This window comes from Lissotriton helveticus, chromosome 10, assembly GCF_964261635.1.
Source record: "Lissotriton helveticus chromosome 10, aLisHel1.1, whole genome shotgun sequence".
Taxonomy (NCBI): Eukaryota; Metazoa; Chordata; class Amphibia; order Caudata; family Salamandridae; genus Lissotriton; species Lissotriton helveticus.
Window position 1 is genome coordinate 729,747,099 of NC_136071.1, and position 26,909 is coordinate 729,774,007.

The following is a 26,909-nucleotide window of genomic DNA, read 5'->3' on the forward strand; positions in this document are numbered from 1 at the left end:
GAGGTGGGGTAGTCACCCACTCCATTTATGTATCCAAAGTTCTTACACTATTGATTCAACTCATTATCTGGGAGTGCTCATTGGTTCCAGTCTTTCTTTCAGATGTCATATTTCCAAACTCACATCATCATGATTATTTATGTAAGAAGTACCAAGAAAAATACCTCACCATCTTCCTCTCTGCAATAGGAAGAGGCTTGTTCAGTCTTTAATTCTGAGCAAGTTAGACTATTGTAACGCATTGTATGCTGGTCTTCCTGCTTCTTCTATTCATAAACTGCAACTCATTCAAAATGACAAAGCACGATTGAATCATGAGGCACCAAAATACTCAAAGATGGTCCAGCTGCTTCGGTCTTTACGCTGGCTTCCAGTCTCAAAATGCACCACCTTTAAGGCACTCTGCTTGAGTCATAAGGCACTGTTCTTCTCGCAATCTTAAACCTATAGGCTTACCCTTTTTACTATTTATCAACCTAGTTGTACTCTTAGGTCTTGAAATTATTTCTTGCTGTCTATCCCTCATTTCAAGAACTACCATATGGATGGTCGAGCTTTACTTCACCCTACTGCCGCCACCTAGAAAAGCCTTTCCATTACACTTCGTTCCCAACCCAATTTCTGTACGTTTTTTTAAGTTTTATAAATAATGAAGACCTTTTAATTCGCTCGATAAGGTTGTTCCATTAATCCCAGGGAATGTTGGTTCTTCCGGCTCCGACTGCCTGGACACCCACGGGTATTTGTGTGCATTATAAATAAACATCATATCATAGATCTTTGAAACGGATCAGGTCGGAGTTTGTGAATGTGCACAGGTAAACATCCTTTACAACAAAACTTTTTCCACGCAGTACCTTTACAACGCAGGAATTACAACGCAAGTCGTTACACCGACTTGCGCTGGAGGGCGCTGTAGGATAGGGAATAGTTTAATTTACTATCCAAAACCTTCTCTATTATCCACGGGGACTGGATTTGGAATAGTAAATTAAACTATTCACTATCCAGCGCCCCCCAACGCAAGTCGTTGTAACGACTTGCGTTGTGAAACCTGCGTTGTAAAGGCATGCGTGGAAAAAGCATGCGTTGTAACAACATACATCCATGTGCACAAGCTGACAAATGTGTGTGCATATTGACGAACCTTTGAAGCTAAATCAAGCCTTGATCCACGGATCCCTTCGTCTCGAGTTTATGACTACAAAAGTCACTGCATTTGTGGCTGAGAAATTCGAAGTAGCAAATCCAGCTACACCCCACACGAATCCTTTTGAAAATGTCAATGTTTACTTTACAGCTGAAAATGTCTTTGTGAATGAGGCCTTATGTTGTGAAGAATGGGTTGGGCTCTATAGTTTGACAAGTTATAAAACTGCTGGCTGGAAAATGTACTCAGAATGCCAGCTGGTGAAGATTTGTGTTCAGTTACCTCACTTTGAAATCTGGTATGGACGCCAATAAATATAAGCAATGTATCCATTAAATCATTCTACGGACCTGTTTATACCTATCCCAGATGGTGGAACTGAACTTTAAAATATACTTTCATAAATATGCTGCAGTCTTCTACTTAACATCATGAGACCCTTTAACACAGTGGGGCTTATTTACAAAGCCCTTGCGCCACTTTTGCCTCATTTTTAACATAGGAAAAGTGACGCAAAAGTGGCGCAAGGGCCTTATAACTAAGCCCCAGTCTTTTTTGCCAAATAGCGGAAGACAACAGGACTGCTTCAAACTGTATGGCAAATTAAAGTGACAGTCTACAATTTAAATCTAGAACCATTACCCTTTAATAATCATTGGTCCTTAGCACACTTGATGTGCATGCAATATGAACATTCCAATTGGAGCAAGTGTTGATTTAAAGTGGTCCGAATTTGCTGAGAGCAAAAGGTGAGTGCCTACCGTCCAGACCCTTACCTGGAGTCTCACAACGCACATGGATTTCCTCAGGTCAACAAGATTCTGTGTTTTACCTGCAGCAGCTTGCTTCAGCAGGAGTGATGGCTTATCTACCCTTCCTTGGGTTGCCCTTGTATCGGTATTAAGACATAATATCGAAGTAAAAATATAGAATGGACATAATATCGAATTAAAAATATAGAATGGACAAAATATCGAATGGACATAATATAGTTGTTAAAATATATTGAATTGAAGGTAAGTAATATCAATTGTCAAAATATCGAAGTTTAAAATATCGAAGTATATAATATAGGCTTTAAAATATATCGAATTTTTATTAATATCGAATTTTTTTTAAGTGTTTTGTATGTTAGTATATGTGTGAAAAGTGTATAATATTTGTGTAATGTATGTTGAATTTTTTTTAAGTAATGAATTTTATGTTATTTAATTTTGCGTAATTTAATTCTGTAGCGGGTTGTGCGTTTATAGGGGAATAGGGTGGGAAGTAATTTAAATATATTAAATTAAATATACATTTTTAATAATTATTAATTATTTTTAATTTAATTTTGCTTTTTAGTTCTATAGCGGGTTGTGGGTTTATAGGGGAATAGGGTGGGAAGTAATTTATTTGTAATTAATTAAATATTTGTATTTATTTATTGGTATTCATTTTGAATTTATTGTTAATTACTTTTTTAATTGGTAATACATTTGTAGTAATTGGTAATTCATTTGTATTAATTGATTAATTGATAATTATGTTAATTTTATTGATTTGTTTTCCGTAGCAGGTTGTGGGTTTATAGGGGACGAGGGTGGGAAGTAATTTAATTGTAATTAAGTAAATATGTTTTATTTATTTATTGGTATTGATTTTTTATTTATTGTTAATACATTTTTAATTGGTAATTAATTTTTATTAATTGTTAATTCGTTTTTATTAATTAATTCTTTTATAATTATGATAATTGTATTAATTTATTTTCTGTAGCCGGTTGTGGGTTTATAGGGGAATAGGGTGGGAAGGAATGTAATTGTAATTATTGCATATTAAAAATACTTTTTGTGTATTCATAATTAATTTACTGTTAATTAATTATTAAGTAGTATTAATTTGTATTAATAATGAGTTTCTGTTATTGAAAATTAATTGGTTGTTAATTCATTATGAATAGGTAATTGATTTTTAATAACTAATATTTATTTGTATTTCTTATGAATTAATTATTACATATTATTAAATTAGTAATTAATTTTAATTAATGTTTTATTGGTATTGATATTTAATTTATTTTTATTAACATATTAAATCATTACTTTCCCTACTGTTTAAGTCACTGGAGTGGGAATAGTAAGTTTTACCCCTACGCTATCCAACGTTTTCCCTACTGTTGCACTCACTGGAGTGGGAATAGTAATTTTTACCCCTACGCTATCCAAGGCTTTCCCTACTGTTGCACTCTCTGGAGTGGGAATAGTAATTTTTACCCTCCCGCTATCCACCGCTTTCCCTACTGTTGCACTCACTGGAGTGGGAATAGTACATTTTACCCCTACACTATCTAACGCTTTCCCTACGGTTGCACTCACTGGAGTGGGAATAGTAATTTTTACCCTCCCACTATCCAACGCTTTCCCTACTGTTGCACTCACTGGAGTGGGAATAGTAATTTTTACCATTCCACTATCCAATGCTTTTCCTACTGTTGCATTCTGTGGAGTGGGAATAGTAAATTTTACCCCTACGCTTTCCCTACTGTTGCATTCATTGGAGTGGGAATAGTAATTTTTACCACTACGCTATCCAACGCTTTCCCTACTGTTGCACTCTCTGGAGTGGGAATAGTAATTCTTACTCTCCTCCTCTATAACGCTTTCCCTACTGTTGCACTCACTGGAGTGGGAACAGTAATTTTTACCCTCCCGCTATCCAACGCTTTCCCTACTGTTGAACTCTGTGGAGTGGGAATAGTAATTTTTACCCCTACGATATCCAACGCTTTCCCTACTGTTTCCCTCTCTGGAGTGGGAATAGTAATTTTTACCCCTACGCTATCCAACGCTTTCCCTACTGTTGCACTCACTGGAGTGGGAATAGTAATTCTTACCTTCCAGCTATCCAACGCTTTCCCTACTGTTGCACTCTGTGAAGTGGGAATAGCAATTTTTACCACTACGTTATCCAATGTTTATTCTACTGTTGCACTCTTTGGAGTGGGAATAGTAATTCTTACCCTCCCCCCATCCAACGCTTTCCCTACTGTTGCACTAACTGGAGTGGGCATAGTAATTTTTACCACTACGCTATCAAACGCTTTCCCTACTGTTGCACTCTCAGGAGTCGGAATAGTAATTCTTACTCTCCCCCTATTCAACGCTTTCCCTACTGTTGCACTCTGTGGAGTGGGAATAGTAATTTTTACCCCTACGCTATCCAATGCTTTCCCTACTGTTTCACTCTCTGGAGTGGGAATAGTAATTTTTACCTCTACGCTATCCAATGTTTTCTCTACTGTTGCACTCTTTGGAGTGGGAATAGTAATTCTTACCCTCCCCCTATCCAATGCTTTCCCTACTGTTGCACTCACTGGAGAGGGAATAGTAATATTTACCCTCCTGCTATCCATCGCTTTCCCTACTGTTGCACTCTGTGGAGTGGGAATAGTATTTTTTACCCCTACGCTATCTAATGCTTTCCTTACTGTTTCACTCTCTGGAGTGGGAATAGTAATTTTTACCTCTACGCTATCCAATGTTTTCTCTACTGTTGCACTCTTTGGAGTGGGAATCGTAATTCTTACCCTCCCCCTATCCAATGCTTTCCCTACTGTTGCACTCACTGGAGAGGGAATAGTAATTTTTACCCTCCCGCTATCCATCGCTTTCCCTACTGTTGCACTCTGTGGAGTGGGAATAGTATTTTTTACCCCTACGCTATCCAATGCTTTCCCTACTGTTTCACTCACTGGAGTGGGAATAGTAATGTTTACCTTCCCGCTATCCAACTCTTTCCCTACTGTTGCACTCTCTGGAGTGGGAATAGGAATTTTTTACCCCTACGCTATCCAACGCTTTCTCTACTGTTGCACTCACTGGAGTGGGAATAGTAATGTTTACCTTCCCGCTATCCAACTCTTTCCCTACTGTTGCACTCTGTGGAGTGGGAATAGTAATTTTTACCCCTACGCTATCCAATGCTTTCCCTACTGTTTCACTCTCTGGAGTGGGAATAGTAATTTTTACCTCTACGCTATCCAATGTTTTCTCTACTGTTGCACTCTTTGGAGTGGGAATAGTAATTCTTACCCTCCCCTATCCAATGCTTTCCCTACTGTTGCACTCACTGGAGAGGGAATAGTAATTTTTACCCTCCCGCTATCCATCGCTTTCCCTACTGTTGCACTCTGTGGAGTGGGAATAGTATTTTTTACCCCTACGCTATCCATTGCTTTCCTTACTGTTGCACTCTCTGGTGTGGGAATAGTAATTTTTACCCCTACGGTATCCAACGCTTTCCCTACTGTTGCACTCACTGGAGTGGGAATAGTCATTTTTACCCTCCCGCTATCCAACGCTTTCCCTACTGTTGCACTCACTGGAGTGGGAATAGGTATTTTTACCCCTACGCTATCCAACGCTTTCCCTACTGTTGCACTCATTAGAGTTGTAATAGTAAATTTTACTCTCCCACCATCGTATGGTAAAAATATTGTACATTTTTTATTAATATTACGTTTTTATATATATACTAGCAGCCCGTCCCGACGTTGTCCGGGTATGAATTGCTGCCGGCCAGTAGTGTATTGTTTTGTAGGATTTCGTTTGGATAGCATTTCTTATCTGTGACAGGCCTGTGAAACGCTCCGATTCACAGTGCACTGCTGATGCACTTAAGAGTGCGCGTTTAGTAGTGTGTGAACTTGAGTTTCCCTACTTTATTTTTCCTTGCAATATTATATAGCGCGAACTCGACAACATGGCATGAGCACAATTTACATTACAGAAGAACACATTCATTTGTGGTAGGCACGGGGAGACAAAGCGATTTGCTTGGAATCACAGGATGTTGAGCTGATGCCGAGATTCAAACGTAGCTCCCCAGCTCTAAAGTTCGCAATTCTAGAACTTGTGGCGGGAGGTGTGTCTAAAAGTGTATGTCGGTGCTGGCTATCAATGAGAGAGACCTGTGCATTTTTAAAATCGGTGGTGAGAAAATATGAGTATGTTGCTGGAGATGTGGGCCGCCGTGCCACCAATGTACTTACCGGGGGAGGGTAAACACCCATTATTCCGCAACTTTCTTTTCGCATACCTTCATTACGAAAGTACCATGACTCCGCAATGCATTATAACGTATGGCATTACATTTTATATGGTTTTACCAGCATACATTTACAACGAAATTCGTTGTAAATGCATGAATGGTAAAAGCATGTTTTTTTTTAAATGTTTGGATAAGGTAAGTATGGGTATAGGGGTATATGTTTTGGGGTACTGAGGTATATGTTTTGGGTATTTTAGGGGTTCAGATATAGTTTTGGGTTATGGGGTACAGGGGTAGTTTTAGGGTTTAGGGATAGGTATGGGTTTTGGGGTACAGGGATATATTTAGGGTTCAGGGCTAGGTTTGGGTTTTGGGGTATAGGGGTATTTTTAGGGTTCAGGGGTAGGTTTTGGTTTTGGGGTACAGGGGTATTTTAAGGGTTCAGGGCTAGGTTTGGGTTTTGGGGTACAGGGTTCTTTTTAGGGTTCAGGGCTAGGTTTGGGTTTTGGGGTACAGGGGTATTTTAGGGTTCAGGGGTAGGTTTGGGTTTTGGGGTACAGGGTTATTTTTATGGTTCAGGGCTAGGTTTGGGTTTTGGGGTACAGGGATATTTTTAGGGTTCAGGGGTAGGTTTGGGTTTCGGGGTACAGGGGTATTTTAAGGGTTCAGGGCTAGGTTTGGGTTTTGGGTTACAGGGGTATTTTAGGGTCCTGGGGTAGGTTTGGGTTTTGAGGTACAGGGGTATTTATAGGGTTCAGGGCTTTTTTTTCCGTAATCCCGCACCCCGCACACGCCCACGCCCCCAGCACACGATATGAGACATGGCATGAAGGGCAGAAAGTACCACACGCCCCCAGCGTTTGTCACGCCCTCAGCACACGCCCACAGCACAACGCAGACACGCCCACAAGGGACTTCTTTGCTGGCACGGTTCTTTTACCATTTAAATGTATATGATGGGCGTCTGCATAGCCTATGTCCTTCTGCTGCAACTGCCCTTTTCAACGCTGTATTTGGTGTTGTGATTGGTGCTGTGGTTCCTGAGATTACCCGCCTCAAAGGTTTGGACTCTCTCTTTATTATATTAGTATAGATATAGATATATATGTATTAAAAAATAAAATTTTATTTTTTTAACTTACATTAATTATTTATTAATTTTAAGGTTATTTAAGTATTTTAAGTATGTTTAAGTTAATTATATTTATTATTTCCTTAATTTTCAATTACTTTTAAGACAATAAACAAATTCGATATTTTGACTAACCCTATTTTTTTCAACGATATTTTTGATTCGATATTTTTGTACTTACCTGTTTGGAGATAGGAATTCGATATTTTTGCAGTTTATATTTTTTCCTCGATGTTTTGGTAGTTCTATATTTGTGTAATCGATATTATGTCAGTGATCCCCTCGTATCCTCATGTATGGTCCTTTGCTTCAGAAGGGTTTCACCCTCTGAGAGGGTTCAAGCTGTGTGGGACCTGTCCCATCTTCTTTGGGGGCTGCCCAGGGGTCTCCAACCTCTTTTAGTAACAAGAGCTACCTAGCAATGTGCAACATAAAATATCCTGAGCTACTACTGTTATTAGTGTTGTAATAGTGACTAGATTAAATTAGTGGCCATGCTATCGCAAGGTTATCAGCAAAGGTCACATCCGTGCATCAGGCAGGATTGCCAGCAGTAAGGTAAAATACATAGCAGCCATAGGTGCAATGCTCGTGGCACCAAGCGTAATAATATTAGTAATTCATTTCATCACCACCACATGATTTATCTCTCAAATATCAGCTTTCAAAATATTTTAGAAATCTAACCATTTTTCTCCAGACAGCATCTCAAGAGTTTTGAAAATACATACATTTTCATCTCTAATACACACTTTTCAATTTTGTTAAACATGTATTCAGCCAAGCAAAAGCTTCTAATTTAGTAGGCTGGGCTGCACATATGAGAACTACTCATATGTAGCTGGAGAGCTACCAGTAGCTCACAAGATAGCTTATGAGATGGTCTTCTTGCAGCTATCAGGTTGCATAATTCTTCACATACACACCTCTCAATTTTGTTCTGGCAGCTCCTTCCTAAACTCCCATTTAAACTGCACCTGGCATGTACCTTCCCCAGTTGCATTTTGTGCTGTTGTTGCCATGCCTCACACTATTGTTGTCTTGAATTGACTCCCACATCCATTCAAGATCCTGTGTTGTTTTTTTTTACCTCATCTGAACTGTCCCTAGCTAGAATTTCCAAGGTCTAAGCTTTATGAGGGGTGCCCTCCAATAAGGGACAAGGTTAACATAGACCTACGCAGTAAGATCAGGTCTGACATAGTTTGCAGGTGTCGAGAAGAGTGTCTGGCATATGAAGAAGTGGGATTACAGATACGTCTTGGCACAAGGTCTTTGTTTCTTATTCTCACTGTGCTCCTTGCTCTTGCCCATGTGTCTTATGCCTCCTGTTCCCTCTATCTAGTATCTCACTCCACACACCATGCAGACCGATTGCATTTCTGTCTTTTGTGGCCTTATCTCTCGTTGCCCAGTCACTCCCGCCTGTATCTCTCACAGTTACCTTCATACCAAGCACATTCACATGTCTGTATTCACTTCACATCCTCCTCCTTCCAAAGCTTCTCACCAAATGGTTTGAGTCAATCAAAGGTCTGGAACAAGGTCACACATAGTTTGTGGATTTTGATGCTGGTACCTGATACCCACTGGTTTTGGTAATGCAGGTCCCATCATGAAGTCTCATTCTGTTACTGTAGAGGGCCTTGCATCCACTCAGGGCTTCATATTCTGTATATGGGCTGGTCCAGATGACCCATCAGACATGGTCCCAATGTCCTGGATATTTCCTCTGGTAATTGTTCTGTTCTCCTTACCACCTAATTGGCCGCAAGTACATGACTGACTATTTTCTCATGTTGCCACTAATTGCACTTCTTTCTCTAGTATACATGTTTTCTATATTCTGATCACATAGGGGTAGATGTAGCAAGAATGTTTGAGTTCGCAAAAGGGCAGATTAGCTGAATCTGCCCTTTTGCGAACGCAAAATCTGCTTTTCCGATGCAGCAAACCTAATTTTGCCATTCGGTAACCTGTTACCGAATCGCAAAATGGGTTTGCGATTCGGTATTAGCAAGGGGCGTGTTTAGGGCGTCCCTTCCTAATACCAAATCGCATCGGTATGTATGAATGTTTTGTGACCGCAATTGCGGTTGCAAAACATTCACATTTTACCACCTACTTCAAGTAGGTGGTAACCCATTCGCAAAGGGGAAGGGGTCCCCAAGGGACCCCTTCCTCTTTGTGAATGTTTGTAAAACAATTTTTAAGAGCAGGCAGTGGTCCCACGGACCACTGTCTGCTTTTAAAAAATTAAAAGAAAACTTTTAATTTTTCGTTTTGTAAAGCATCTCGTTTTTCTTTAAGGAAAACTGTCTGCTTTACAAAAAAAAGATTGCTTTATTAAAAAGCGATCACAGACATGGTGGTCTGCTGATCTCAGCAGGCCACCATCCGTGTGATTTTTGCGATTACTAAGGGGTCGCAAATTGCGACCTACCTCATTAATATTCATGTGGCAGGTCATTTGTGACCCATTAGGAATCGCAAAAGGTGTACTATACATCTTTATACATTGCATTTTGCTATTTCTTAATTGTGAATCCTTGTGATTTGCAATTAGGGAATAGCAAAATGCGAGCTACATACATCTGGCCCTTTATCTATTATCTCACTGTATATCACATGCATTGACTTTCATTATTACCACTTGTGAATTTGGGAGTTTGGGAGTCGGAAACATATGAGTAACTAAAGAAATCACCACAAATGTTTGAGTGCTAAGTGGACTGAGGTGACGTTTTTACAAAGAGCTAATATAGTCCTAACCTGCTGGTTTAAAAAAGATATTTGAGAGGTTGTCTCATCCACAGCTAATTGTGACATGCTTCATCCTCAGCGACCCCTCACAAAAGAGTAGGATAACACCACTCTAGTGGACTCAACCAGAAGTGGGAAGTCTTAGATATTCTTTTTTTCAGGACAACCGTAGGAGTATAGATATTGTGTTAAAAATACCTAGGGACATACTCAAAAGATTTTCTTTTATTTCTAGGTACCCTTGGTATGTCTTAAAAACAAATCTGCATGGTGCAAAGGTAAGGAATAATGGTTTAACTAACCATGTATGACTGTCAATATGTTTTGACTAATTATTATGCATGTACTGGGCAAAAGTCTTCTTTAGGGCACGAGATCTCCCTGTTTCAATAATGCATACATCCCATGCAATAATATGAGGCATACAGCTCTCATACCTATCTACTGTAACTCAGCAATGATACTTGGAAGTAGGAACTAAATGTAGATAAAAGGCCAAATTCCTTTTGTTCATCCTTGACTCAAACCTCTCACTCAAAGAACACATTGACATCTTACATCACCAAATTAGAGACTTACCTGCAGGAGGAATAAAACAAAAACTAAGTTTCTGAACAAGTCCCCCCACCAGATCTGGCACACCATCCATCTGCTCTGACATCAGAATAGATCCAACCCTCCTACAGATCAGGTAAAACTAAGAACTCACCTCCTCAAATAACACTACGTCAAATAGGCTCACTTCTCACCCCTTCCACTACCTCTACCTCATGGCATTGTCATCCCCCCATGTATGCCCATTGTGGTTTGTCCCCAGTACCGTACTCCACTACTCTTCTGTTATTTTTACACTATAGAAATACCAAAACATATATACATATATGCAATTCACGGTCTTGTGCACTGTCCATCAAGCATACTGGGCCACAGAACCTGCTTACCTGCAGAAACTGACACCTCACTATGTCCTCACCAGAGGCCTTTGGTCAAGATGTGCCCACTGGATCAATCAACGCTCCTTCAAAAGAATGAAATGCAGTGGCAGATCTCTAGTGGTGCAAGGCAATAGAACACACTTAACGCCGCCTAAGCATAGAATCCATCGGCAGAAGTTCAGGAAACTCCTGAAAACTACACTCTTCATATTTGCTTTCCACTGAGGTCAACATGAAATATAGGCTGTGCTGAATTATATTGGTAATGGTTACTCACCCTGCCCAAATGGATGCTAATATTCTCTCCCATCAAGCAAACTGTATTTCCTTAACCTTAGTACTCTAAAGTTACTGAAAGGCGTAGTGCAGTGCTGCACAAACCTGCTAAATTAATAAATAAATGGCCTTCCCAGCTGGGGACCGCAATGCATATACATTGTGATGAAGAGGGGGATGATGAGGAGGCTGAAGAGCAACAAGGTCTATTCATGTTACATACTTAGGTATTATATTACTTGTGCCTCGTTACACTAAATGACAAGCTTAGGACAATATTGAGCACAATGTTTTATTTATGCTTTTAATTCGTCACATTTTTGTGGGGCCTGCTGCAAATAAAATGAAGAAATGTTGAGGACAAAAATGTTGTGAACATAAGTTTTGTGGGTAAGCAAAGTTTTACTAAATTTAACTCCACATATATATTCCTTGATTATATTTATATCATCATGATACATAGATATGAAGTTAAGAATAGTAAATTTGCCCTTACCTATTTGCACTTACCTTCTCGACATTTTGGCCTTAAATATTTTTGGACTTATATTTTTGTCACCCAATATTTTTCTCCTTGATATTCTGTCATATAACCGGTATCTTGACCTTTGAGAGCTTTCTCACACCGCCTTGTTCCTCCCTTTGAAAATTAAGGAATAATTAAATCTCATTGGGATTCATATGAAAACTTACCTTGAAATGATGAAGTACACCTGCTAACATACAAAGATACAAATTAAAAGTAGGGTGGATAACGAGAATCCCTAAGACACTTCCCAATGTAGAGGTCTAGCATTCAAAGTAAAGGGGTCAAAATGGACTACTTGAGTTCTGCAACTAAAAAAAGACTCAATTCTTGTCAAGTAATCACAGTCATTTTCTGATTTGCAATTTGTGACTCGCAAAGTGGAATGTACATAGAGACTCAGACACTGCGATACCCAATAGGGGTCACAAATTACCTGCCTCATTAATATTCATGAGGCAGGTCGCAATTTGCGATCCTGTTGGGAATGGCCAGCACTCATAAGGATGGTGGCCTGCTGGGGTCGGTCAGATCACCATGTCCATGACTGCTTTTTAAATAAAGCCGTTTTTTTTAAACACAGCCCGTTTTGCATTTAAAAAAGAAAAAATAAACGTTTCTGTTTTATTTTTTAAGAGTAGAAAGTAGCCCGTGGGACTGCTCTTAAAAATATTTTTGCTGCCAGTCACAAAATTGAAGGGATCCCCTGGGGGACCCCTTCTCATTTGAAAGTAGCTTACCACCTTTTTGAAATAGGTGGTAATCTGTAGGTGTTTTGTGGCCTCAATTGTGGTCACAAAACAATCTCACATAGAAGTGCGACTCACTATTAGGTCGGGGCGCCCTAGGCACGCCCCTTCCTAATAGTGAGTCGCAAACCCTGTTTTGAGAGTCGGTAATAGGTTACCGACTCACAAAATAGGGTTTGTACATTGCACAGACCTATTTTGCAGTCCCAAACGAGCCGATTTCCTAATTGCGACTGCAAAAAACAGTTGTACATCTGGCCCTTGATTCTGTAAGATGGTGGGCTAACAGCTCATGGTCATTCAATCAATCTAACAAAATCTGTGGGTGACACTATCATCATCAGACAAACTATCTTTGTCAAGTCGGACTTATTAGGGAGCCTGTTTTTGTTTAAAACCATCCTCAGCTTTTTTGGTGGTGATATTTGGTTTCTTTTAGTAAAATAGGGCAGTGATGCCAGTGCAACTGGCCAAGTGGGATTTAGGAGATATTATCATTTTATTCTCCATTCACAAACCATCAGGCATGTTCAAATCAGTGATACACCTTAAGTAAGTAAATCAATCTATGCAAACACTTTTAGATGATAGCATGATAATCCATTATACCACTGATCATCCCGAGGGGATTTATTGGCAGGGCCAGAGAGGCCTTTTAGGGCATTTCCCCTGTGGTGCTCCTGGTGCCACTGTCATTTTCCCCAGCCCTCTGAGCTTAATTTCAGCTGGCACACAAGTGAGAGAGGAGAGAAGGAGAGGGATAATGAAGGGAAGGAAAGAGATGGGTTGTACAAGGAGCTGAAGGCAGAGTGGCTGTTTTGAGCATTTTTTCTTGAGCTGTTTTGGTTCCCCAGTCGGGCCCTGGCAGCAAGATCTTTAGGCTCTACACAACCAAGGACTCGCCTACATTTACCACACCCTGAAATTCCAACAACCATGGAGAAGACTATGCCCCCCTCCCTTTCTCTTGCTTATACTCACTGCATCTTCCGAAGCAGAAGTGGAGGAAGCACCTTCTCTCACTTTACAGCAAAGACCTGGAACAGCCTCTCCACCAACACCTCACTTCTGTAATTCCGAATGGCCCTGAATCCCTGGATGTTTGAATATGGCTCCAGGGCCTGCAAGCACCTGGATACCCTATCGGGTGATTAAGCGCTTTATAAATCCTGATTGATAGATTGATTGATTGATGTTTTTACACTGGATACTCGTACATACAACCAAAAGCAAAGACAAAACCTAACACCCTACAGTGATTCTGTGGGAAGGTGCCTGCTGAGCCGCTAGCATTTGTATATCCATTATCTGTGGGAATCACAGTGACCCCTCACCCAGTGGCGGTTTTACCATATGGGCGGTGGGGCGTTGCCCCACTAATAATTGGGAGCAATTTTAGCGCGCACAGATTAGTTTATTAAAAATAATTTAACTGCGCTCCATCGCGCTGCGGCGCCGCGCCACGTCATTAAATGAAAATCACGATCACGCGACACACAGCCTGCATTGACTTATACTGACTGTCGCACGGTCGCACCACTGCGCATGTGGTGTTTGACCGGCTGCCTTTCTTCAACTACTGAAGCCTGTGGCATTTGAAAAGCAAGCAACGCTGAGTACAGTGTTTGCCTCATGCCACAGACCCCAGTGGTTGACAAAGGAGCAATGTTTTTTTCGTGCTCACACCAATCCTGACGCTGCTCTCTTTAGAGAGCAGCTCTCCTCTGAAGAGAGCAGCGTCAGGATTGGCTAGTGCTGAGTTCTTGTGCTTGCCTGCCAGCAGCAGTCTAGTGTTGCACCGCGGGGATGGGAGCGTCCAACGTGGCAATGCCCAATCACTGCAATGGCTTAGTGTTAAGCCATTCAGTGGTTGGACATTCTTCAGGTGCTGGGCAAATCGGGCCGGCCCACCAGTCACCTCATCATCCGACCCCATCTCTCTGCACACGAGAGCACGTGGACTCGAGGACGAGGACGGAGTGTACAGATACTGCGAGTCTGATTAGTAGTACACTGACCACAGACCACTACAGTACACACTGTGATGACGCATCAGGTAGGTGTGTGTCTGACTGTCACTGTGTCTGTAGAGTACAATATGAATAAGCACAACGTTCATAGACGCATTAGTTTTTTAGCCAAAGCGTTTTCTTCTAGTGTGTTTTAGCTACTTTGACAAGAACGCCAAGCAGTTGAGTTCACATCACCCTTGACCTGCAGGTTGTACATGACAACATCTTGTCAAACATATGTTGTGTCGGACTTTACCAGAATCTGTAAATATCAAGAATTCAAGATGCGATTTATGATAGTAGTGGTCGGTTGTCTATAAATGGGGTGACCTAGAGAATATGAACTTTTATTCCCTAAAGGACTGAAGGCTGTACATGAATAGGGCTCTCGATACAGAGGCGCATTCACCTGCCCGTTGTGACTTGTGACAAACAATGGGAAAGCAAGCACGTCTCGCCTTTCAATGGCATTATGATTACCCTATGGTGTGGGCTTGCGGATGCCTCCAGGCAGCCAGGGCTGTTCCGCATCAGCAAAAAGAAAATAAATAAAGAAAAAAAGGCCTTTCTGACAATCTAAAACAGCATCAAGTAAAAACAGAAATGTGCTGCATATGAGGACGCATAAGTGTGCTTATTTATAACACAATATCATCAGGAGGTGCCTCACATATTTTTCTTCATTTAACCTTTTAATTTATTGTTCCATAATGACAGATGGCAATCTTTCAGCGGTAAATTAAAGTATAAACTATGTGAGGAATCATATTAAAGAGACCAGTCCGGAATAGTTCAATGGCAAATGGCGCCTGCCCGGCCTCCTGAATGCAAGGATGGGTGGGCCGGGAAGAACAGCACTGCCGGAGCGAAGGGAAGCACGGAGCGCAGACGAGGAAGAGAACAAGAAAACACTGCACTCTCCCCGAGTGCTGGGCGGAAAAGAAGCGAGCATTAGCAAAGCCAATCTGTCTCGCCACAGTCCTGGTGGCTTTCCTGAGGCATTTTTCGCCAGTCGTGTTTCACATTGGCAACAATAGTTATTCGTTGATGTTCAAGTTTAATGATGTGTATGTGTGACAAGGGGCATGCGCATGTATGCGTCATCATTTATCACAAGGTTCACTGGGGTGTCGGGGCTGTGACGGGGCTCTGGGTATCGTTTGCTCAATTGCTCTGTTAATATCAGCCTTCAAAGGACTGACATTTGACCCTGAGATGGAGAGAGCTGGCTGACCGTCCTGGCGCTATCAGTCGTGGCTTGGACCCACATCTTGAGGAAAGGGGCCCGAGACTGCTGATTTCAGCGCAGCGTGTGCCAGAGCCCAACAGGGATGCCTCTGCGCGTTCCGTCAAGTGCTTTAGCTATATGGTGCAAATTGCACCATATAGCTAAAGCACTTGTAACGTGGAAATTAATTAGACTGTAAGCGGAACAGACTGTTGCTGCCCGACTCTAGTGCCGTAGTGTAAATTCTACACTTAAATTGACGCTCTCCGTTGTTCGAGATGTACCGGTACCAATAGGTACAAGTGCCCATTGGTGAAAATGAGCCGTTTGTGAGTTCCACTCCTTGCCAAGGCGGCCACATGTAGTAGAAAAAAATACCAGACATTTATTTATTTTAAGTCTTGCTCTTCCCATGGTGAATGACGACACAGTTCTATCTTATTCCTCCATAACTTCCACACTGATAGCTTGTGAGGGAGAAGTGTGTCTTTGTGCACATGTGTGCTATGACAGTTAACAGAACAAAATGTATCTGCGCTGTGAAAAATTGTCTGAAGGCTGAGCCTAAACCTGTGTGCGTTGACTCACCTGTTTGTTAATTGAAAAAAATAATCAGGCGATTTACGAGTTGAGATACTTCGGATCGAATCAAGACTCGCCTCTTGGTAGATTACTTTTCTAGGGAATGAACTTAGAAAGTTCAAAACACAGCAAGTGAATATTAATAAGATGGGCTAACAGTCAGTCGAATGTACCATCAAAGCCAGACACAGGCTTGAACAGTCAGTCGGTGTGGAGAAGGACAAATTAATACTGGGCAATGTATTTAAAAAATACTGTCACACTCTGTTTGAATGCTGCTAGTTTGCGTCCTGTTTATTTGTTTGTTATTAAAATACATCTGTGAGGTACTCAGCAATGCATTGTGTTTCAAAGTCTTTTATGAAGCTCTGTGGTTATGCTGAATAAGCAGCTACCTATGTTATATGACACCACTTTATTAATGTAATAACTGCACTTTCACAATTGCTTTATTAACCTTCCTGCTTTCTCAAATTGGCTTCAAAATGCACCATTTATCCACTCTTTTTTCAAAATTTTCTCGGGGGAATTCGGGCTCGCTCGCTACGCTCGCTTGCTACGGTGCAGTATGATTATCATTTTACCCCCCCCACCACCACTTTCAAATGTCACCAGCCGCCACTGCCCTCACCACATTTTGCTGGTTAGTCCTATCATACTGGGTTGTGCTACTGTTGGACATGTAATTGATTCCTGTAAGTTTCAAGGGGAAATAAGCTAAGTTCCCTCACTCTGAAAGTAATTTCAGATGCCAATAAATGCCAGCAAAGAAAATCATTCCATGGGCCTATTTTTACTCATCCCAGGTGGTGCAGTTGAACTCAAAAATATATTTGCAAATGCAGATGCAGCTACCTAGCACCATGGCACTGATAACACCGTGCATCTTGCCAAACAGCGAGTGACAGCAGGACTCTGCCAACATGCATGATAAATTAAATGATAATCAACCACTTATCACTCTCTACAGCTGAAGTGTAAATCCATGATCCATTAATTAACGGGACTGATTCACAGACTTCACGCGCATTAAATCTGAACTTCATCACTCTGAACTAAGCTACATATTATAACCTACTAATTTACCCAGATATTTTGCTATTCAAAAATTAATGAAAGGCTAGACGGTGGTTAAAATGTGTAACATTTTATAATTTCCGTCCTGATAATAAATGAGGTGGTTTATTTAGCTATGGAGACATAAGAAGAAGAAGTAGCATTTTTTTCCTTCAGTAATGTTACCTGTCAGGGCACTTAACATATGCAATAGCAAGCCCAATAACACTGTGTTTATTAATATATGAAAGAGCACCTTCATTGATTGGCGAGTTTTTGTTCATTTTAGTATGGTTGTATGTTTGGTTGAATTGAAAAATTGATGAAGGGCTGCATGAGTCGATGGATGAGTTCATGGCTTGGTGGTTTGGTGAGTGACAGTGTAAAGTGATTGAATGTGCGATTAAGTACATGGTTTCTATATAATGTTGTGAACATGCACCACATCGAATATCGAAGGAAAAATATCATGTGACAGAAATATTGTTGCAGAAAATTCAAGGACAAAAGTATTGTGACGTTAAGTTTCTATGGGTAAACAAGTTTTGACTATACTTAACTTACCATATATGTACCTTGATGATGATGAGATATGTATATATATATATTTCCTCACTCTGGTTCAAGGTTTCCCGGCCATTATGCGCTCATTGTGGGTGCGTAGCCTTACGGCAGAACCACGCCGATTTGTATTCCACACTCCTTCACCTCACATCAAAGAAAATAGGCGCACACCTTCTGAAATCCACAAATAGTGTTATTTTAATTCATTAGCACGAAAGCAGATGACCTACGCGTTTCGATGCTACAAGCATCTTGCTCGCGATCAACTTCCCAAATTTTTTTCAAACAATTTAAACATTCAAAGCAGTGTGTGACATAATTTCCTGTGGTATGATACCGAGCATTGTGGTTATTGTAGTTTTCATTTTTAATTAAAAAGAGTCTCTAGGGGAAGGAAATTCATTTCTCTTTTCCTATAGGTTACATTTTGAAATTATTTTTGTTTTTTCTTGCTTAGAACAATTCATATTTGACGTTATTTTCATTTTGTAATGTTCCGTTTTTTAATGAGTTCAAAGTGATTTTTGATTTTTGTTGATTTTTAACTCTATCATCGTGTTTTCCCCTCTGGTGGGGTTTGTTCTCTCCCATTCTATTCATTTTTATGGAGTTGCAACTTCTTTACAAGGATAAGGATCTTTTCTAATTTATCATATTTGATGTTCCCCTTTTGTATTCTCATTCAAACTTACTGTACATTGATATTTATTGAAGATGAGTGTATAACTCCTCCGATTGGTTGAGGCCATGCGGATTCAGAGTTCTGAAGTTTAGGATGTGACGTGACTCTTTCTGTCGTAAGATTCTCTCTCGGTCACCTCCTCGAATGTTTTTCGGTATCATTTCTATTCCGAAGAATTTCAGTTTTAACCAGTCTGCATTGTGTAATTGCTCCATGTGCTTGGCAACAGCATTTGCTCTATCCTTGTGAGTGGTTGCTCTAGCATGTTCCATGATGCGTTTCTTTAGTTCACCTTTTGTACTTCCCACGTACATTAGTGGGCATGGGCATTCTATTCCATAGATTGTAAATTCTGTTTTACAGGTGATTAGCTGACGTATTTCCCATTTGTTGTTATTTGACATTTTTATTTCCTTGATTTGTTTCGCAATTTGACACATTTTGCATCCGTAATATTTTACAAAACCTGTGGTTTTGAGCCAGTCATTTCCTTTATCCTTTTTTGTTTTTAAATGACTGTGAATCAGTTGATCCTTGAGGTTTGGTGCTCTCCGATAAGTTACCGCCGGGTGTTTTCCAACTAATTTTCCAACTGTATCATCCAAAAGTAAAATTTTCCAATTTTTTCTCAAAATTTGCAGGAATGTTTTGCTCCCTTCGGAGTAGTCCATGATGAGTCTGATTGGTTCTTGTTCTTTGTTGTCTTTACTTTCAATTGATCGTTTTAGACAATCACCTCTGGGTTTCTCATTTGCCCTCTTCCAGCATTTTTCCACATTTCCATGGTTATATTTTCGTTTTTTAAATCTTCTTTTCGTTAGAGAGCTGTGTTTTTGCCATTCCGATTCTTCACTGCAAATTCTTTTTATGCGGAGAAACTCCCCGTAGGGGATGCTGGCAATTAAAGATGCTTGATGAAAACTTGTGGCTTCCAGTGTAGCATCGAAACGCGTAGGTCATCTGCTTTCGTGCTAATGAATTAAAATAACACTATTTGTGGATTTCAGAAGGTGTGCGCCTATTTTCTTTGCTGTGAGGCGAAGGAGTGTGAAATGTATATATATATATATATATATATATATATATATATATATATATATATATATATATATATAAAAAGAATGCAAAATTATATTTCTGAATAGAGGCTACTCAACAGAATCCATTGACAATGTTATAAGTAGAGCTAACAGATTTGGTAGATTGCAATTGTTGGCTCCGCAAAACGACAGTGTAAGTGTCTCTAAAAAATTCAGTGGCTAGTGAAACACGCCTGATAATCGGATTTAGCAACCAACATCAGGCTATACATAAAATTGTAAAAAATAACTGGTCTTTGATTACCAGTGATCCAGTTGTAGGCAATATGTTTACCAAATCACCGAGCATCACTTACAGAAAAGCAAGATCCATGCAGGATAGTTTGGTCTCGAGTAGTCCTGAAGTAGTCACGGGCTCATGGCTAGATGGAAGTAAGGGCTTCTTGAGATGTTCCACCTGTAAAGCCTGCAAAAATGCTGTAAGTAGATCAGAGTATTTGACTCCGCTGTCTCCTAATCCTATCAAGATTAGAGAAAAACTGAATTGCAGGTCGGAATATGCTGTCTATGTTTTAGAATGCCCCTGTGGTCTAAGATATGTAGGGAGCACCAGACCACAGGTGTATAAACGGATCCTGCAACACTTAAGGGCTATCACTAATGCAGATCCATCCTATACCGGCATTTCGGCCAGGCATTTCGAGCAAGTACATGGGAAAAATGCCTCCGGGTTACTGTATTTTGTGATTGACACCGTACCTCCACAGAGAAGGGGTGGAGATAGAGAATCCCTTCTGCGGAAGTTAGAAACTAGACATATCATTATGCTCGATACTAAAATGCCTAATGGGCTAAACACTAGTGAAGACTGTCACACTTACCTGTTATAGGCAGTATTACCTGTGTAATTTACTGATACTATGAACCTGAAGCTATACATCTTAAAACACTCAATGAACTAACACCCTTGTCCTTTACATGAATGTACAAACATGATAAAATGTCAACTGTTTACTATTTTAACTTCACTGGTAGCACGAATTTTTTGAACTGTTACTATGACATGCACTTTATTGTATTTTGCACAATGATATACTTTGCACATATAACATCTTCTAGCCCACTTGGGCTTTATCTACAGCTACCTCCAATACCTATGAAAGAAATATTTCTAGGTATTATCATACAATATGAATACTTAGTGTCCCTGTTGCTGTTATTAGCATACGGTTAGGCACACAGTACATCTAACATAAGTAGTGAGATGTTTTAGGCTGATCGGTGGCAATGAATGGGAATAGTTATATTTTAAAACATTTTATGTATTTATATGTTTTATTATTATTCTTAATTGCCACTGTATTTTTACCTGAATTTGTGCATTAGTATTTAGGGGTTGTTATTTATATATTTATATATTTATATATGTATATAAATGTAGTGAATGATTTCACTTTGCCTCTATTGAAAGTCTTTTTACACATTATGTGTCAATTGTGTTAGCAACTCTACTATGTCTATTATGTAACGGCATTTTGCACTTTAAAAATGGCACGCCAGCCCCCATGACGGTGTCATGTGATCAAGGCTTCGTTAAGCCGAAACGCGTCATGGCAGATTGGTATTGGGCTAAAGAATAAATAATTTGCACCAACTTCTGGGTCTCGCTTCGTCTATTTGGCTGATTTGCTGAGTTCTGGACGTCAACATACCGCATGTATATATATATATATATATATATATATATATATATATATATATATATATATATATATATATATATATATATATGCAAAAAAGAAGGAGAGAACTCTGGGTAGGTCTCAGTTTAGGTGGAAAGCAGCTCCTTTTAGAGCACTCTCAACACCAGCGACACTCTAGATCTGCTCACCTCAAATGTCTGTTTTTCTATCAAAGTTTTTAAGCATAGGATTAGACAGTGCTATCCATGCCGAGATAGAAAATGACAAAGTCTTTTGCCATTTAAACAGCAAAGTCTTTAAGCATAGGACTAGTACAGTGCAGTCCTTGCCGAGCTGTCAAATAACAAAAGCCATTTATCACTCCAGGCACAAGACTCCAGGCTTAAAGACTTTGCTGTTTAAATGGCAAAAGACTTTGTCATTTTCTATCTCGGCATGGATAGCACTGTCTAATCCTATGCTTAAAAACTTTGATAGAAAAACAGACATTTGAGGTGAGCAGATCTAGAGTGTCGCTGGTGTTGAGAGTGCTCTAAAAGGAGCTGCTTTCCACCTAAACTGAGACCTACCCAGAGTTCTCTCCTTCTTTTTTGCATAATTTATGCGTCACTCTATGCCTGAAAGGGTTTTGTTTTGAGATATATATATATATATATATATATATATATATATATATATATATATATATATATATATATATCAAAAACAAAGGTTGCCCCCAATGGAGATATCACTCAGAGAGGAGTTACCGCACACACATCCCTGGCGGTGACAAAGTCGCTGCACTTGCTCATTCCCCTCATTCACCAAACGCGTTTCGGGCGGTAAGCCCTTGATCACTGGTGCAAGTAGAGACACGAAGGCAGCGCTGTGTTAGGAAACCATATTTAATAGAGTAGAAGTCCCACCCCAGTGGGCGTATTCCAGCAAAGCATTATGGTAGATGCAGTTAATATGCTAGGCAAGGACCCCAGGTTATCCAAAGTACATCCAAGTGGGCGCCGCTGCCCCCGTTACAAGTTTGAAAACGGGCTGGATACAGTTCGTTTGGCACCAATATCTCCCAGAGATGAGGCCTCCTCGCTTCCACACGGTGCTGCTGTGAAACACCAGGAGCCGCTATGATTAGCGGCGGGACATCTCCGCGACCGGGCTGGCCGCAAAACATCAAAAACAAAGGTTGCCCCCAATGGAGATATCACTCAGAGAGGAGTTACCGCACACACATCCCTGGCGGTGACAAAGTCGCTGCACTTGCTCATTCCCCTCATTCACCAAACGCGTTTCGGGCGGTAAGCCCTTGATCACTGGTGCAAGTAGAGACACGAAGGCAGCGCTGTGTTAGGAAACCATATTTAATAGAGTAGAAGTCCCACCCCAGTGGGCGTATTCCAGCAAAGCATTATGGTAGATGCAGTTAATATGCTAGGCAAGGACCCCAGGTTATCCAAAGTACATCCAAGTGGGCGCCGCTGCCCCCGTTACAAGTTTGAAAACGGGCTGGATACAGTTCGTTTGGCACCAATATCTCCCAGAGATGAGGCCTCCTCGCTTCCACACGGTGCTGCTGTGAAACACCAGGAGCCGCTATGATTAGCGGCGGGACATCTCCGCGACCGGGCTGGCCGCAAAACATCAAAAACAAAGGTTGCCCCCAATGGAGATATCACTCAGAGAGGAGTTACCGCACACACATCCCTGGCGGTGACAAAGTCGCTGCACTTGCTCATTCCCCTCATTCACCAAACGCGTTTCGGGCGGTAAGCCCTTGATCACTGGTGCAAGTAGAGACACGAAGGCAGCGCTGTGTTAGGAAACCATATTTAATAGAGTAGAAGTCCCACCCCAGTGGGCGTATTCCAGCAAAGCATTATGGTAGATGCAGTTAATATGCTAGGCAAGGACCCCAGGTTATCCAAAGTACATCCAAGTGGGCGCCGCTGCCCCCGTTACAAGTTTGAAAACGGGCTGGATACAGTTCGTTTGGCACCAATATCTCCCAGAGATGAGGCCTCCTCGCTTCCACACGGTGCTGCTGTGAAACACCAGGAGCCGCTATGATTAGCGGCGGGACATCTCCGCGACCGGGCTGGCCGCAAAACATCAAAAACAAAGGTTGCCCCCAATGGAGATATCACTCAGAGAGGAGTTACCGCACACACATCCCTGGCGGTGACAAAGTCGCTGCACTTGCTCATTCCCCTCATTCACCAAACGCGTTTCGGGCGGTAAGCCCTTGATCACTGGTGCAAGTAGAGACACGAAGGCAGCGCTGTGTTAGGAAACCATATTTAATAGAGTAGAAGTCCCACCCCAGTGGGCGTATTCCAGCAAAGCATTATGGTAGATGCAGTTAATATGCTAGGCAAGGACCCCAGGTTATCCAAAGTACATCCAAGTGGGCGCCGCTGCCCCCGTTACAAGTTTGAAAACGGGCTGGATACAGTTCGTTTGGCACCAATATCTCCCAGAGATGAGGCCTCCTCGCTTCCACACGGTGCTGCTGTGAAACACCAGGAGCCGCTATGATTAGCGGCGGGACATCTCCGCGACCGGGCTGGCCGCAAAACATCAAAAACAAAGGTTGCCCCCAATGGAGATATCACTCAGAGAGGAGTTACCGCACACACATCCCTGGCGGTGACAAAGTCGCTGCACTTGCTCATTCCCCTCATTCACCAAACGCGTTTCGGGCGGTAAGCCCTTGATCACTGGTGCAAGTAGAGACACGAAGGCAGCGCTGTGTTAGGAAACCATATTTAATAGAGTAGAAGTCCCACCCCAGTGGGCGTATTCCAGCAAAGCATTATGGTAGATGCAGTTAATATGCTAGGCAAGGACCCCAGGTTATCCAAAGTACATCCAAGTGGGCGCCGCTGCCCCCGTTACAAGTTTGAAAACGGGCTGGATACAGTTCGTTTGGCACCAATATCTCCCAGAGATGAGGCCTCCTCGCTTCCACACGGTGCTGCTGTGAAACACCAGGAGCCGCTATGATTAGCGGCGGGACATCTCCGCGACCGGGCTGGCCGCAAAACATCAAAAACAAAGGTTGCCCCCAATGGAGATATCACTCAGAGAGGAGTTACCGCACACACATCCCTGGCGGTGACAAAGTCGCTGCACTTGCTCATTCCCCTCATTCACCAAACGCGTTTCGGGCGGTAAGCCCTTGATCACTGGTGCAAGTAGAGACACGAAGGCAGCGCTGTGTTAGGAAACCATATTTAATAGAGTAGAAGTCCCACCCCAGTGGGCGTATTCCAGCAAAGCATTATGGTAGATGCAGTTAATATGCTAGGCAAGGACCCCAGGTTATCCAAAGTACATCCAAGTGGGCGCCGCTGCCCCCGTTACAAGTTTGAAAACGGGCTGGATACAGTTCGTTTGGCACCAATATCTCCCAGAGATGAGGCCTCCTCGCTTCCACACGGTGCTGCTGTGAAACACCAGGAGCCGCTATGATTAGCGGCGGGACATCTCCGCGACCGGGCTGGCCGCAAAACATCAAAAACAAAGGTTGCCCCCAATGGAGATATCACTCAGAGAGGAGTTACCGCACACACATCCCTGGCGGTGACAAAGTCGCTGCACTTGCTCATTCCCCTCATTCACCAAACGCGTTTCGGGCGGTAAGCCCTTGATCACTGGTGCAAGTAGAGACACGAAGGCAGCGCTGTGTTAGGAAACCATATTTAATAGAGTAGAAGTCCCACCCCAGTGGGCGTATTCCAGCAAAGCATTATGGTAGATGCAGTTAATATGCTAGGCAAGGACCCCAGGTTATCCAAAGTACATCCAAGTGGGCGCCGCTGCCCCCGTTACAAGTTTGAAAACGGGCTGGATACAGTTCGTTTGGCACCAATATCTCCCAGAGATGAGGCCTCCTCGCTTCCACACGGTGCTGCTGTGAAACACCAGGAGCCGCTATGATTAGCGGCGGGACATCTCCGCGACCGGGCTGGCCGCAAAACATCAAAAACAAAGGTTGCCCCCAATGGAGATATCACTCAGAGAGGAGTTACCGCACACACATCCCTGGCGGTGACAAAGTCGCTGCACTTGCTCATTCCCCTCATTCACCAAACGCGTTTCGGGCGGTAAGCCCTTGATCACTGGTGCAAGTAGAGACACGAAGGCAGCGCTGTGTTAGGAAACCATATTTAATAGAGTAGAAGTCCCACCCCAGTGGGCGTATTCCAGCAAAGCATTATGGTAGATGCAGTTAATATGCTAGGCAAGGACCCCAGGTTATCCAAAGTACATCCAAGTGGGCGCCGCTGCCCCCGTTACAAGTTTGAAAACGGGCTGGATACAGTTCGTTTGGCACCAATATCTCCCAGAGATGAGGCCTCCTCGCTTCCACACGGTGCTGCTGTGAAACACCAGGAGCCGCTATGATTAGCGGCGGGACATCTCCGCGACCGGGCTGGCCGCAAAACATCAAAAACAAAGGTTGCCCCCAATGGAGATATCACTCAGAGAGGAGTTACCGCACACACATCCCTGGCGGTGACAAAGTCGCTGCACTTGCTCATTCCCCTCATTCACCAAACGCGTTTCGGGCGGTAAGCCCTTGATCACTGGTGCAAGTAGAGACACGAAGGCAGCGCTGTGTTAGGAAACCATATTTAATAGAGTAGAAGTCCCACCCCAGTGGGCGTATTCCAGCAAAGCATTATGGTAGATGCAGTTAATATGCTAGGCAAGGACCCCAGGTTATCCAAAGTACATCCAAGTGGGCGCCGCTGCCCCCGTTACAAGTTTGAAAACGGGCTGGATACAGTTCGTTTGGCACCAATATCTCCCAGAGATGAGGCCTCCTCGCTTCCACACGGTGCTGCTGTGAAACACCAGGAGCCGCTATGATTAGCGGCGGGACATCTCCGCGACCGGGCTGGCCGCAAAACATCAAAAACAAAGGTTGCCCCCAATGGAGATATCACTCAGAGAGGAGTTACCGCACACACATCCCTGGCGGTGACAAAGTCGCTGCACTTGCTCATTCCCCTCATTCACCAAACGCGTTTCGGGCGGTAAGCCCTTGATCACTGGTGCAAGTAGAGACACGAAGGCAGCGCTGTGTTAGGAAACCATATTTAATAGAGTAGAGGTCCCACCCCAGTGGGCGTATTCCAGCAAAGCATTATGGTAGATGCAGTTAATATGCTAGGCAAGGACCCCAGGTTATCCAAAGTACATCCAAGTGGGCGCCGCTGCCCCCGTTACAAGTTTGAAAACGGGCTGGATACAGTTCGTTTGGCACCAATATCTCCCAGAGATGAGGCCTCCTCGCTTCCACACGGTGCTGCTGTGAAACACCAGGAGCCGCTATGATTAGCGGCGGGACATCTCCGCGACCGGGCTGGCCGCAAAACATCAAAAACAAAGGTTGCCCCCAATGGAGATATCACTCAGAGAGGAGTTACCGCACACACATCCCTGGCGGTGACAAAGTCGCTGCACTTGCTCATTCCCCT